Source organism: Hippocampus guttulatus, chromosome 15 (genome assembly GCF_054856545.1).
Source record: "Hippocampus guttulatus isolate MCC_2025c chromosome 15, RoL_Hgut_1.0, whole genome shotgun sequence".
Taxonomy (NCBI): domain Eukaryota; kingdom Metazoa; phylum Chordata; class Actinopteri; order Syngnathiformes; family Syngnathidae; genus Hippocampus; species Hippocampus guttulatus.
This window is the reverse complement of record NC_141275.1, coordinates 9580666-9595230: the sequence shown is the minus strand read 5'-3', so window position 1 is coordinate 9595230 and position 14565 is coordinate 9580666. Positions and strand designations below refer to the sequence as shown.

Genomic DNA, 14565 nt, shown 5'->3' with positions numbered 1-14565 from the left:
TTTGGAAAATACCAAATAGTACACAAACATGAGCAGACTGTTACTGTTGTCTGCTATGGAGACGGATTAGGACAGCCAATGATCTGTATCCATGAGATGCCACTAATTAGAATGAAAGAATGAAACCCCGAATGAGTGCAGAGCAACAAACAAGTGCCAATTAACTTTCTCAACTTGCCCTTCTTGGGGCAATAATTGCTCAATGACCGCAAGTTAAACTCAAAGAAGAATGGTGGCACCCACATTGGACTGTAAGCGGAACCATTATTCATAGGTCAATAAAGGTTAAGTACTGGTTATTGGTATTTATGAATACGCGTTATATGTAACAGGAGTACGGATGTGATCTTGAATTTACAGCTGCTGTCAGTTCCCAAAGTGAGAGTTTGGATTGAGAAAAACTGGTGAGAAGAAGTGCCACTAATGTTTCAACCACCTCAACAGTATTAGCAGTACATTTATGCACAAGTATAAACAATATTTAACTCTCTTCAAGGTTCACAGTCTCATTAAGATAGCACTTCCGTGCATCATCTACCTGTCTCCATTCCTATTTTGCTCCATTTAGAGGCCAAAAATATTTTTTAAGGATTACTGTGTGAATATTTAATCAGTGAAGCGGTGAAAAAAAAAAAGTATTTGTCTGAAGGCCTTATGAATAACACATTTAAAGCTACACGCTATATGCAAATAACTCCGAGTGCAGGATCTCTTTTTATCAGTAGGTTCCATTGATGACTTCTCCCCTTTTCTAAGCAAGTGTGTGTATAACTCCCATCTTCAGAGACTAACCATATACGTGTTTAAAAAGATCATAATAATGGTTTATTAGTTATCTTTAAAAGGTCAGAAGTAAAGCGACTGTATAGGAACCAAAGCTGCCTCTTCCTCCCTTCAATTTTCAGCATTGATTTGACACATTTCCTGTGCACTGTTTCAGAAATGATTCAAAACGGTGGTAAGCCATTAATTACGGCGGGGTGGGGAGAGAGAGAGAGAGAGAGAGACCGGGCGTGTAGACACCACCACACCATTCTGGTTTCCTGTACTATTGTGTCTGTGTTTATATGACTCAGGTGCGCTTTTACTTGTGGTGAGGATAAGAAACAACTTTGTCGTTTAATCACACCACCCAGCATGATTTGCACTTCACTCCATGTCGTGGAACAGTAAGGCCATGGGTGCAGTAAGATGTGTCTGTGTGAGGGTCGGCTGATCGCAATTCTAAGGGCCCTACAAAATCTTTTAGTATGGCATCAAAGTGAGGAGACCCATTTTTATTTTATTTTTGTAAATCACTGGGCTCAAAATCTCCGGCAAATGATCTTTCTTTTTTGGTGTAGACTGAATACATTCAGGTTTGACATCAAAACATGATCAACAGGTAAGCTTGCAGGTTACGTATTTAGTTTCTGCATCTGACAAACAACTTAACATTACTGTTATTTGTCACATGCGCAATAATTTCCCCCATGTTTGTGAGTTTGGTTCTTAATAGTTCTTTTTTTCAGCAGTATCCCGTTGTACAACATGGTTGGTTTGACATAAATGAAAGACCACACTGTGAGATGCTATTTGGCTAATCGAACATGAACAGTCATTTCGCATTTAGCCAGGCCATCAATATACTGACACATCAACATTACAAGATTGTCCTTGAGTCAAATGGCTGTCCTATATTTTTATATCCATTTTAGTCATTTCCGTTTTAGGTTGTTTGTTTGTTTGCATCATGAGACACCAATCTTGAGATAAACTTTGTCATTTCGGAATTCAACATACTTTCCTCTGTTGATCTCTTGTCTAACATTCATCTTTCGACATCAAACTCAACTGTCTCCAATCTACAGTAAATAAAGGCTTCCACACGCACGCACGCTCGCGCGCGCGCACACACACACACACACAGTTAAATTGTGCACAGTACCTAATAATAATATAATAGGATGTGAATAGTAAGCTGATCATAAGCAATGGTAAACGTAGCATGTTCATGCAAAACGTTTTGTAGTTTTGGGGGGGGGGGGGGGGGTTAAAACGCATTTTTCTTGTGTGACATCATTGTCCACAAACTAAGGAAAACAACTTCAAAGAAAGGTCAAATGACCAGTCTTAACTCACAAGCACTCGCGTGTGAATAAAAGCAACACTGATGGAATAGCAAGAGCCAAGTAAGTGTATGGCAATTGAGAAGCTCCCTTCTAGCTGATGCCCACGCAAGGCAACGGGGTTTTGGTTTTTTTTGTCTGTAAAACTACATGACATCGACTGATATGTGAGGGAGGTACTATCGCGCCACTGCATTACAGCAGAAAACCCCTCCCGTTTCCAAATGAAATTTCCGAAATACACGTATTGCTCTTCATGGTGTGAGCCAGAAATGCAGAGTTGTTTAGTGCCTAATGAAGGAGTCACAAATTCCTTCCTTGATGAGGTTTTGTGGCTGAGGATTTCCTGTATTTCGTCGTTTTTGTACACACAAGATGAAAAAGCGTTTGAGTAGGGAATAATGATCTCACTGGACAAATTCTTACTGTAAGCCGCTCATTTTCAACTCTGCTCTTTTTTTTTTTTCTTTTTTACAACTGCTGCTGTCTTTGCTGCAGTGCGGTGTGATTGGCTGAATATGTGAATCAAGTCGCTTCAGTGCTGGCAGGAAACAAAGTATTATTGGCTGGTGCTCCTCGTTCACCCCACCCCTGCCAGCTCCCCGCATCTACCGGTTTTTGGTGGAGATGAGCAGGCATGCAGATGAGTGCATCAGGTGGGGCCGCTTGCCTAAAGCCGAGGACGAGAAGGAGGGGGAGGAGAGAGGCGCTCAGCCCCCACCTCAAGTTATCGTATCCTCAGTTTGAGGACAGTGGAGCAAATTTATTAGCTTTTTAATCCCCGTGCTGTATTTTCACTCACAGAGTGGGCCAGAGAAAGGATGGCTGGGAGAGCCAAGCCACCTGTGCTTAGAGTGCGCAGAGTAGAAGCTACACCGCTAAACTAGGTCAAATGGGGATAAAAGACAATATGTGATAAAAGTAGGGATTGAGTTTTCTAAAATGCAGTTAATTTTAAGTGAATCTCATGTTCTGATGTTACCAAGATTACTTCTGTGGTAGGACTAAAAATACTGGATGTTTACCTGACAGTTTTTCGAGTCAAAGGCAAAATCAGTGCTTCATATACAGTAAGTCCAAAACTCTTAATTCAGCACTCGCAGGCTAGTCACTCGTTCCGGGCTTGCATACTTCAGAGCTCATAGCAAAGCTCAGCAGTATTAGCAAAGCTTCCCGGCATCACACATAGACCTCACAATGACACCGTGATAAAAATATGTGGGTCGGGTCAACGCTGTGAGCCACTTCAAGTGATCTCCTGTCATACGCTCTGGATAAAAATAACACAAACGCTACACAGACAAAACAAATCAACGACAGGCTTGTGTTTGATGCAGAGAAGCAAAGCGCCAAACTGGACAAACGTTAGATGACAGTGGGGGGGTAAAATAAATCAGAGCGAAGCCCTTTTCAAAAGGACTCTGTTGGTACTTGTTGGGATGATTTCCACCTACAGGACAAGCCAAGAAATGATGCCTGGTCTGAACTTACCAGTGTGAACGGCTGCTGTTGATCCACTACAGAGGTTCAGACAGCCATCTAGGCAGAAGAGAAAAATCACAAGATAACTAGCTTGTAAACTGAGAAATATATTGCATGGCAATGTTATCAAACAATCGCAAAAGACCATTAACACTCGGAATGTATGCCTTCCCCCGCACCGATATGGAGATTTTTAATCAGTGTCTGTTTCGCAGATTGAGGTCAACATTTGCCTGCGAGTGTTACATAACGTGCTATATGGCCCCCCGTATTACAGTATTACATCGGAGATTGCGGTTCAGCCAGGAGTCACGGTGCCGAAAGGGTAGGCTGATGCAGACGGCTGCAAGTGCTTTCTGGCATGCCCTCGAGTTTTCTTATAAACTAATTATGATTCACCCTTGAAACATCGGTCGGGCCTGTGACCAATGCTCTTGTTCAAATTCTCTTATTTCCTTTACCGCGACACTCAAAACACTTTCAATTCCTCATTTAACTTAAATGTGACAAACGATCAGGCATTGGGCCAGATACACAGACACATGGATATGATAATAGATAGAATGACACATGGGCGCACTGATGGGCTTAGTCCGTTCTCTGCTTCTTGGATTAAAATTTGGACTCATTGATTTGTGATTGCCGCTTTTTTTTTTTTTTAAATCGTCCTTGCTCTGGAAGGGTGGGATGTCTGAAACGGTTGCTATGGCACCAGACAGCTCCTCATTTCCTCAGACAACAACTAGCTGTGATTGTTGTCTGTGTATTTGCAAGTGTGTGCAAGTGTTCACAAGAGCAATGCAGACATGCGTAAGGCCCCCTGAGGTTGGTTTGATGAGGTGCAGAAAAGCGATGATGATCACTACCTAGGTCTGAATTACGTTGAAATCACCGCAGATGATATCTGCTCAGTATCATATCATCACAGAGAGAAAGTGGGCGTAGTGTTTGAAAAGAGCCCTTTATTCATTCTTTCACAAAATGTGTGTCAGCAAGAAGACAAGGATTTCGTTGTGTCAGATCACTCCATTATGCTGGTTTCTTCCCCCCGACCGCCCTTTATTTTCAAACTGTGTCTTAGTGCCTTGTAGTCACACTGGAATGGGTCCGTAGGGTCTCACAAACCCAACGTGTGCTGCATTCATCTATTTTGACCTGATGTTTGCTCCATCTAAACTCCAGCAGAGGGCAGTGTCTGTTTTTTTTCCCAAACATTGTAAAGTACTAAGTTTAAAAAAAAAATTCTATGAAGGCTACTGTTCATAAAATCCATCCTATAAAATATTTTAAAGCAGATAGTCCACTTAGATGTTCAGACAAAAATCACAACTTAAAAAAAAAAAAAAAGATTTCCGCTGATGTACTGTACTTGTCACGTTTTTTGGAAAACTCAATTGTCCAACCACAAAATATCAAATGTTTCAAATTACTGAAAGGCACTGTTCAGGAGTTTGCAAAATACTTTCCCATGAATCACATTCAAGTGCAGACCATCACCCGTGAAAATACAGCAACTGGGCTTCTTGCTAAGCTGATGAAAAGACTGAACGAGGCAACGTTGAACGTTCAGCATTGAGACTGTTAATTCACACAAAGCATAAATCATAAAGTTCTCACCTTTGTTTTGTTAGAAAATGTGACATTTTCCATTCAGGGTGAATCTAAAGAGATGAAATGATCAGGAAAATCCTTTGACTTACATGTGAATGTATTGCAATACAATAGTAGTCCTATTATTCTCTCCCTTGAAAGATGAGATGCACCAGAGAGAAATTTGATATGACAAATGACGAACTCCGTTAAATCGAAAGAGTGCGCATGTAGACACTTCCGAAACTAAGTCACTGCTCTGACAGCTTGGCGGGTAAAGAAAGGTGGCGCTTTAAGCACTTGTCTGTGTGGACGTGTTGAAGTACTGTACAGTATATATGTGTGTGTATGTGAAGTTGCCAGCGTTGGGTGAAAGAGGTGATTTTTTTTTCTTCTTCCACCCTTAGGGGCCTCAAGCTGGGGCAGGGTGGGGTGGAACTTCAGCGAGAAGCTGCATGGGGCGGGCTGTTTCGCCTGAACTCAGTGCACCATAAGAGCACTCGGGGAGTGAGGTCACCGAGTCCAGCATTCCTCTGGAGCGCTGACTGTTTACACGACTGCTGCTGAGCCTGGGGGGAGGTGGCGGAACTGCATAGCTACTCAGGCAGATAGCAGCTCAGTCACTGACGTTCATCCACCGAGGAGATAAAGACCCTATCGGTTGTGTCCAATTTCAGATGCTATCGTTGGCATCGTTCATAATTTTCCGGTACACGCGTGTTTCAGTGCTTTGCTGAGAAGTCAAGGTCCGTCAAAAGCAACGCCAAAGCAGCAGGACCGGGTTGTCTGTGTGAAAATATATCGGAGGAAAGGGGAATGAATCTAACCTGCACAAAAGGTTGTCAGGTTAGTTTTGCAGAACTGATTTAGGCAGACATTTGACTCGCGCCACTGTGCCGCTGCTTTTTCAGAGCCTAGAAGCCAGATGGTCAGCTCTTGGGGAGCACAACAGAGATGGGGAATGACACCCAAGCCCTGGAGAAACAGTGCTCTGACTGTACTGTGGACTGGGGAGTGGGGGTATGAGTGTCAAAGGCGCCATTGTTACGCATACCAGCGTGGTTTCACGTGCAGCGCGTGATTCTCACTGCAGGTCTGAAGTAAAGCCCGGCCTGACCTTAACTGTCCGCAGGATGTAACGGTGGCCTCCTGCGCAGGTTAAAGTGTAACCGTGTCCGTGTTTTCTCAGGAAAGTGTGTTTATATAGAGGACCAACGTGGGGGCGCTTTTGTTTAACTAAGTAGCGAGGCTCGCCCTAAAAGTAAAGCTCTGTGAAAAGCAAAGGAACCAGGTGGCCCTCCTCCGTTAGGTACAATATAATTGAGCATATGTTTACTCAAATATTTGTTGACTTGTCCAAATGATACGTAGAGTCCATATTACATGTCAAATCTAGAGTGTGAAGCAGCTAAGATAACAATGAGGCTGCGACATATTTTCTTATGTTCCACTTCAAAACCTTCCCTAGTTAGAGCTGAATTTACAGTAGGAGAGCCTCAAGGGTCAATTATTAGTCCTTGCTACTTTTATAAATACTGATTCCTATTTACATGAGCGTTCTATTGTGTTTATGTCTTGAATTTAACAGCGGTTAACTTATATCACTGTGTCAGAAGAATTTCAAAGCTGTATTTAAACATCTGTACTTTTATCCAGCAGTTGCAATATTGTTGCTATATTGGCATAAATCAGAGGTTTGTCAAATATGTCACCACAGAAGGAGAGAAATACGAACATCTGGTAAAGAGGGTGTAATTCAAGATGATCTCTCAGTATGATACAGATTCTGGACACGCTCTCTAGTAAATCAACGCAACTGGAGTACTATAATTAGAGGGACTGACCCTGAGAGAAGCTAAGCAAAGCAAAAACTAGAAGTGATGCGTTTGCAACGACGGGACTATAAATAGGAAAAGTAGGCTGTCACTGCTGAAGTAACAATGACAAAGACCAGAAATCAAAGTATAAACAACATGAAAAGATACAGCAATAAAAACACAACACGTGATTTTCCAAGCTTCAGTTCTGAATATAGTCAAGGTCGAGTGGAGTTCAAGTTGGGCCGTAGTAAGCGGACTAATCTTTGCTGCTTATCACACGTTTGTGTATCTGCGAGATACCACGTGGTGTCACACCAAGAGGAAAGAGCAAAATGGCTCCAGGAAACCAAAAATGTTGAAAAAAAAAAAGCACGGACAGACATATAATCAGAGCTCGTGTCGATAAAGGTAGAACAAAGAAGGAGAGAAGAGGTCAAAGGGACAGGGAGGAAGGAGAAAAGAGGAAGCTGCTTTTTGTACAGCTGATGGCAAGCGCGAGCTCTGGCAGATGTAGCAACAAAAAAAACAAAAGCAAAAATATACACTGATCATTTTGAAGTTACTTTGTCAAACGAAGAACCAAGAAGCCAGGGAAGTTGAGCGCAATATCTGACAACATAGAAACATAGTCCACTAACATAAAAGGTTGTAGCTACCACAGAATGCGACACAGAACACAAAGGAGTAGAATAGAAACATTTGCAACATACGGTTTAAACACTGACAACAAGAAGCCAGAGCTTTTGTCGTTTCATGTTTGAGAACACTTCAGCCGCGGTATCGTACTAGGTCAGAGGGTGACCTCCAACCATAATGACTTGTTGAAAACACATAACACAGCAGGAGTCGTGTCTGCGCTTTATTATGTACGACCACACCAGCGCTTTTACCTTTGGAGAGGTTCAAAAAGCTGCTGCTGACCTCAACTTGTCCAAGGCACCTGCTGTTGCAATCGCAAAAGATGGATGGATTCACTTCGGGGTTCTCGAGAGATACTCAACAGACCAAGGACTCATTCACCAATAAAGTGGATGTAAAAAGTCTACACAATTTGGGCTGCACGATATTGGGGTGAAAAAAAACATGCGATATGGATATGCGGTAAGGTTGTTGAATGCTGTGACATCGATTTTGCGATATTTAAAATGAGGGCTCTTCATTATTAATGCATAATAATTCTCCTTTGCGGCGATTGGTAAAGACCACCGATGAAAAGTTGGAAAACACCTTCAAATTCAAATGGAATTCAAGGTACTTGACAATGCACAGGTGTGAACTGAGAGTTATTCCAGGTCCTAAAGCGTCATACACATCATAAAGCTGGCTGAAAAAAAAATCCCAAGATGTGTCAAGCTGTTATAATAATAATAATAATAATACATTTCATTTATAAGCGCCTTTCAAAACACTCAAGGACACTTTACAATATTTGGGCAGATGGTGCCTACTTTTGAAACTAAATCATAAAATATATTCTGTCATGCTTTTTTTGTTTACCAAATAATTCTATAATCTATATGTTTTAATAATGTCTATGATATTAATATTAATCCCTAAATCGGGATGTTTTTAAATAATGACAAAACACAGAATAAGAGGGTGTTTCTAAACTTTCGGCAGGTACTGTGTGTGTGTGTGCGTGTGCGTGCATATGGAACTTCGTGGGCCTCAGGAGATAATTTGTTTTGAAGAACACTAATTAGATCCACTGCCTCTGCATCACCATCAATAGAAAATCGTCTACAATTTCCATCAAATTTGCTTATGAAAAATAAAGTTGAGTCATTTATGGGGAATTCACACTCAAAAGGCAATCAGCTGTTATCATGCAAAGCCTGAAGAATGAAACACTGCGTGATCTCTCCAAGGCCCATCTTTGAGCATATGAAGCTTGTAAAAGCCCAAGAGGGATGAAACCTGGAGCAAAAACAAGACTGCGTACAGAGCGACCCTCTGCCTTGATTGGTTGAAGGGGAATGAGAGAAACAGCAAATAATTAGACGGGGAGCGAGGTGAGAGCATAATCAATGCTGCCAAAGGCACCTTTTAAACTGCTTGCACAAGCCACAATTTTTCTTTTTTTTCTGCGTTGCTGTTCTGATAAAATAGCACAGACATGAGGGAGAGGACAAAGACCCAGCAATTTTTCGCTTCCTGGTGTACCAATTAGTGTCATCACAGAAGCGGGATGCAGCCTGTGTGTAAGGGTATTTCCGCAATGCTACGATTGGGGTGTGATGGTTGACATCCGACACCCTACTTACATTTTCACGCCCTCTGTTGTATGTATGAAAGCAATTATTACTGTCCAGCAAGTAATGTCACACCACACGCAAGTGAGTGTGGGACCTTCCTGTTACTGCTTTAGACAACCGTAACACTAGAAATGGAACTTACTGTGACATTGGAACGTGGTGCACACATCTGGCCAATTCGACAGAATGTACAGAATGAATCATAGGCTATTAGTGTCACAGGAATCTTTGGATGGCAATGCACGGGTAATGTACTAAGTATGTGGCGCGCTCTTTGAGACCCCACACCCGAAAGTGTTTGCGGATGTGCGGGGATGTTTAGTCAGCTAATGAACGGTATATTAAACTGTTAAAGTGTATCAACGCCTTTGTGACTTTGCTGTTGGCCTCTCATGCCGTGCTAGCACAAAGATAATTAGCAAACGTGGATGCTGGACCAGAGAGACGCATAAGTTAGCTTAGCTTAGTGTTAGCTAGCTGGCAAAACACCCTGGGTTCTGACGTTGGCTAGTGAACGAAGAGGCATCTTGGCGGTAGTAAATTATGGCTTGGAGCTGTTTATTGCCACTCTCACCTGAAGTTTACTTACAGCTTGCGAACGTCACATGACCAAACTCAGAAAACATTACCCTATCCCCGAGCACTTATGATGTCATATTTACTCGACAGCAAGTGGCAAAATGGCCACCCCCTGAGACGGATACAAACGGATGGATTTTTCTGCTTAGTTCATAATCCACAAGCACGATATTAATTGTTGTGTATATGTGATGATAATATAAGACGATTACATGGCTCCCCATCATAACAGTTCTCCGAGGGACACCACAACTACGATGTGGCCTACGACAAAAATGAGTTTGACGGCACTGCTGTACATTTTTAAAAGTGAACTAAATACAGTATTTGTGAGGAAATACTCAAATGCAATACATTTGCGGTCATAACGTACTCAAGCAGCAAAACTGTCAAGTACGGCTGTTCTTATTTGCCAGGGTTCAGCTGCTAAGAATGTGAAGCATGCAGCTCATAACCATGCCTTTCTTCCCTATTACCCAATTTGTTTTTGTAAATTGACAGAAAATGTGTACACAACATTTCGCCTTGAAACTTGTAAAGGTTTCTAATTAATCAGGTATCATGGGAATGTGGTTTCGTGCCTCGCTAGGGATATACTGTATACAGATGAACATCAATTCTGAGTATATAGGACCTTTCGAATCATCCCTCTGCTGCAAAAATGCAGACATAACGTATGGGTCTTGTGGTGTATTTTCTTAAAATGAAACTCGCAATGACGCCTGGAGAAATGTGCTTTGTTGACATTATGGCTATCAAGTGATCAAGATCATTTAGCTAACACAATAACTACAATGGCAGTCAGTAGCACACAACTTTATCAAGGCTAAACAATCTCAATTTGGAAATTGTCCACCTTCACAGATCCCCACTTCTCATACACTGTGAATTTCTCCCTGACAAATAGATACTTCAAAAAGTGCATCTTGCTTTGTTGGTTGTTTTTTTTTTTTAAATACCATGACCAACTACTGTGAAAAATACATCCAACAGAAATCACTCCAAATGTCACTTTAAAAAAAAAAATTTTCAAATGTTGTAGCCTCTTTTAATATTAAGTTGCCCAGAAGGCCAACTTTTTCAGTTAGCATGCTATTAGCCATTACCGAATCTCTGTATTGCAATCACATGTAAAAATAATAACGCATTCATGCTTCTTCAGATTACTGCGAATGCCTTGAATTATTTTTATTTTGTACAAGAGATCCAGACGAACCACACGACAACAACTTTTCAAACGCCCAGCACCAGTTGGTTGGACTTTTGTAATCCGTGAAAATGGATGAATAAGTGATTTGTACATCATATTTTTATGCATGCAGGTAGTTAAACAAATCCAGCAGCGATATAATGTTTTACAAACAGAGTTGCTAGTTAGACCCGCAAGATCTGTTATGAAGCAATACACCACTCTGTCTTTTTACTTCCTGTGTTTGCTAGCGCGTGTGTGTGCGCGGGTGTTTATTTCTGTGCACAAGAGATGTAAATAAACCGAAGCAGCTGAGTTTAATCCAAAGGTGAACCCCAGCCCAGTCATCATAACATTCAATAAACACAACTCACGTATCTGGGCGGGCGCACGCACACACACACACACACACACACACTTTAAAGGCTCATGCAAAGACCTGTGAGATCATGCTTAAGCATTAAATCAACTGAAAAGCTCCAAGCGTTCCCAAACTAAACGACCCACAATCACTCCAGCTGTTTGCAAGTAACTCACCATTCACTATACAAGTCATCTTGTTGTCAGACCGGCACTGCTGCGAGGAAAGTTAGTCCCCTCAGATGTCTTTCAACTCAAGATGGAGGCACAAACTTCCCAAATACATTCCTTTGTTCAGAGGTTTTGTTTTGCTCGGTCTGTCAAGTCCAGTTCTGCCTCTCCCCTGCAGATTGCTGCGTGAGCTGCTAACATGACAGCATGGGTAAACAACCAGTTGGATTACAAGACACACACACACACACACACGCACACACACACACACACACACACACAGGTGCACGCTGACTCCCAGCGAATACAAACAGAGATGTACGCACAGCCAAGGGCAGCAAGAGCCAAGAGCAGCACAGTATGAAGCAGCTCCTTTGCTAGTCCTCTTGCGTGGAACTCCGACCTTACTCCACCTCCCTTCTCCTCCTCCCCTCCCTCTCTCCCAACTTCTCCAAGACGGGACACAAATGAAAAGCACCCAGAAAGTTACAGGAGGGTTTTTTTGGTTTGTACTTTTGACCCAAATCACAGCAAACCAAAGCTCTGTTTAGTTTTCGTATGCACAATTAAAACATTTGAGTCCAATTTGATCATTTAGGAACGTTTATGCCACTGCCACCCTAAATTAACAGTGACACAATGCTAAAATCTGTGTTTACATTATGTAATGGTTAATAAGTGAATGCTCTTTAACATGCTAATATATATATATATATATACACACAGTATATATAGTATAATTGTTAACCAAGTATTTTCAAATGAACTTTGACCAAAATAAATAAATAAATACTAAAGTCTTTTTACTTGCACTGCTGAGCAAGTCAAAAATTGCAATTGAATGTTATGTATGATTCATTTCTGACCTCACAGCCCAGTGTGATGCCTCAAATTGTAATCACAGAAGGCAAATAATGTTTGGAGTTCCCAATTTCTGTTTACAATTGTAAAACATCAAGAGTGCAATGAAAATTAAAGACCCTGCATTATAGCACTTTATGGTGCTAGATGATCGCTCCCCCCACCTTTTTTTTACCATAGTGGTCTAATAAATTGTCTTGAGGTCTGCATTTTTTATGTACCAATTTTTTTTTAACGCTTGGCTGTACACAACTAGTAAGTAATGCTTTTTTTTAATTGTGTGTGCGTGGTTGGGGGGGTACCTTGGATGACACTAATAGGGAAAATCAATTTGTTGATAAATTGATGATTAATAATTTGTGAAGCAAGGCAAAATAGAGTGCACAATATTAGCTATCAGCAAGAACTAGTTCATATACATTGGTCTGATATGAACAGCTTAATTTAAAAATGTCTTAGCATGCCATTCTCTCTTTTCATGCAGGGGTATGCCTTTGTTACCAGACTTTTTGTTTAATGGCTGTTTAAAATGAAAATCTATGTGGAAAAGGACACTGTATATTTTTAGTTCTTAATGTAGAATAATATAGCTAAAAAATAGGACTCATTACTGTCATCATTATTATTATTAGCAGCAGCAGCATTATCGTCATCAGTTATTTACATCAACCACAGATACTCAGTCGAATGACCATTCTTAGCCTTACAGATGCCAGTTTTGTCTTTTGTTCATTGTTTTGTTGTCAATGGTAAAATAAAAAAAAATTATATATTGTCTAAAATGTCAAAAGAATAGGTTTTTATTTATACTACAAAATGGAGTGAATAAGAATAAACTGTTGTGTTTATGACAATAAATAACAACAAAGCTGCTCTGTGTAGTTTTAATGCAAACAAATTCAAATATTATAAAAAAATCACCAGCTGAGCTTATTCAGAAATCAAAATTATGAATTTTATTAAATAAAGGTGTTGCAGTTATTGAGGATGACAAGATTGAGAGCTACACTTGAGTGTGCTTGTCCCATTACCTCTCGAGAGGTGGCCTCACAACCTCATGACAGCTGTGTCAAAATCCGTTAACAAAACTGACTGGCCCTTGACATACAGCAAAGTACAGCACATCAAAAATAAATTGTGTCATTGTGAAAGGCATATACTGTAGACATGCCCCAACTTTTATCAACACAGGTGTGCCTATGAGAAAAAATAGAGTGTCCCTTGGATATTTTTTTTAAAAATCAACATTGTGGCTCATTTCACAGGGCCAAAATCATCTTAAAAAGGTCACATGACCCTCAAGTGTAATTTAAATTTAGTTGTTTTCCGGAAAATAACATCAGACCTGGACACAGCAAATTCAGCCCTAACACTCCTTTGACACCACCTTGACAGAAACCAGACTTTCAGTTCCTCCAGCTGATGTCATTGGGTGCAAGAAGCTCAACCGACTTGCAAGATGGTCACTGCACAAACTATGTCTCACCTGAAGCGAAAGGTTTCTGAGTACCATTCCCAGCCTTAACAAAAGGACCATAACAACCACCACTGAATTTAAAGATGGAGCTCCCAAATATCAAAGTGTACAAAACTTTAGGAGAAGCATTTAAATTGAGTTGGGAAAACAAGTATGAAGCACATGACCCAAGATCAATAACAATCAAATGTCTCTCTAATATATATCACAACCACAGGCTATTTGTGTCCCTGCGAGTTGTTTTTTTAAGTGTCGGCCTATCACAGATGATGTTCTAAAAAGAAATGTAACTTTGAGAACAATTTAATAAGAATGAAAAGGCACATTATTGCGCAGAATAGTTTGATACTTTTTTTTGCAGTACATCATGAAATTGATTGCAAAGTTACCCTTTTAGCTTCAAATTAAAATTCCTACCTTTTCCATTCCACAATGCGAGTGATGCTGCCACTGTCCTCGGCTGGTAAAAACCTGAACATCAAAACATAGTGCAGGTATAAGGAGATATCAGACAAGCAACAAGAAATATACTGATTATTCAGTGTATATTTTTGTATGTGTATACACATTTCACAACTGTATATGGCAATGATTCTCAAGGTGTGGTACAATCACATGCTGCTGGTACGCAATGAACTAAATACTTCACAAATACAATCTACAAAATGTAAAA

General features: G+C 40.7%; 1 long non-coding RNA gene across 1 annotated transcript in view; it reads right to left on the bottom strand.

Moving 5' to 3' along the window:
- LOC147193761 (uncharacterized) overlaps positions 1-11915 on the bottom strand; it is a 29599-nt gene extending 17684 nt beyond the window's left edge. Inside the window, exons 1-2 of the long non-coding RNA XR_015103090.1 lie at positions 11561-11915; positions 3600-3647 (exon numbers count right to left, since the gene is read on the bottom strand). This is a non-coding gene — a long non-coding RNA (uncharacterized LOC147193761). The remainder of the gene's footprint in view (positions 1-3599; positions 3648-11560) is intronic.
- Between the last annotated feature and the right edge of the window lie 2650 nt (positions 11916-14565).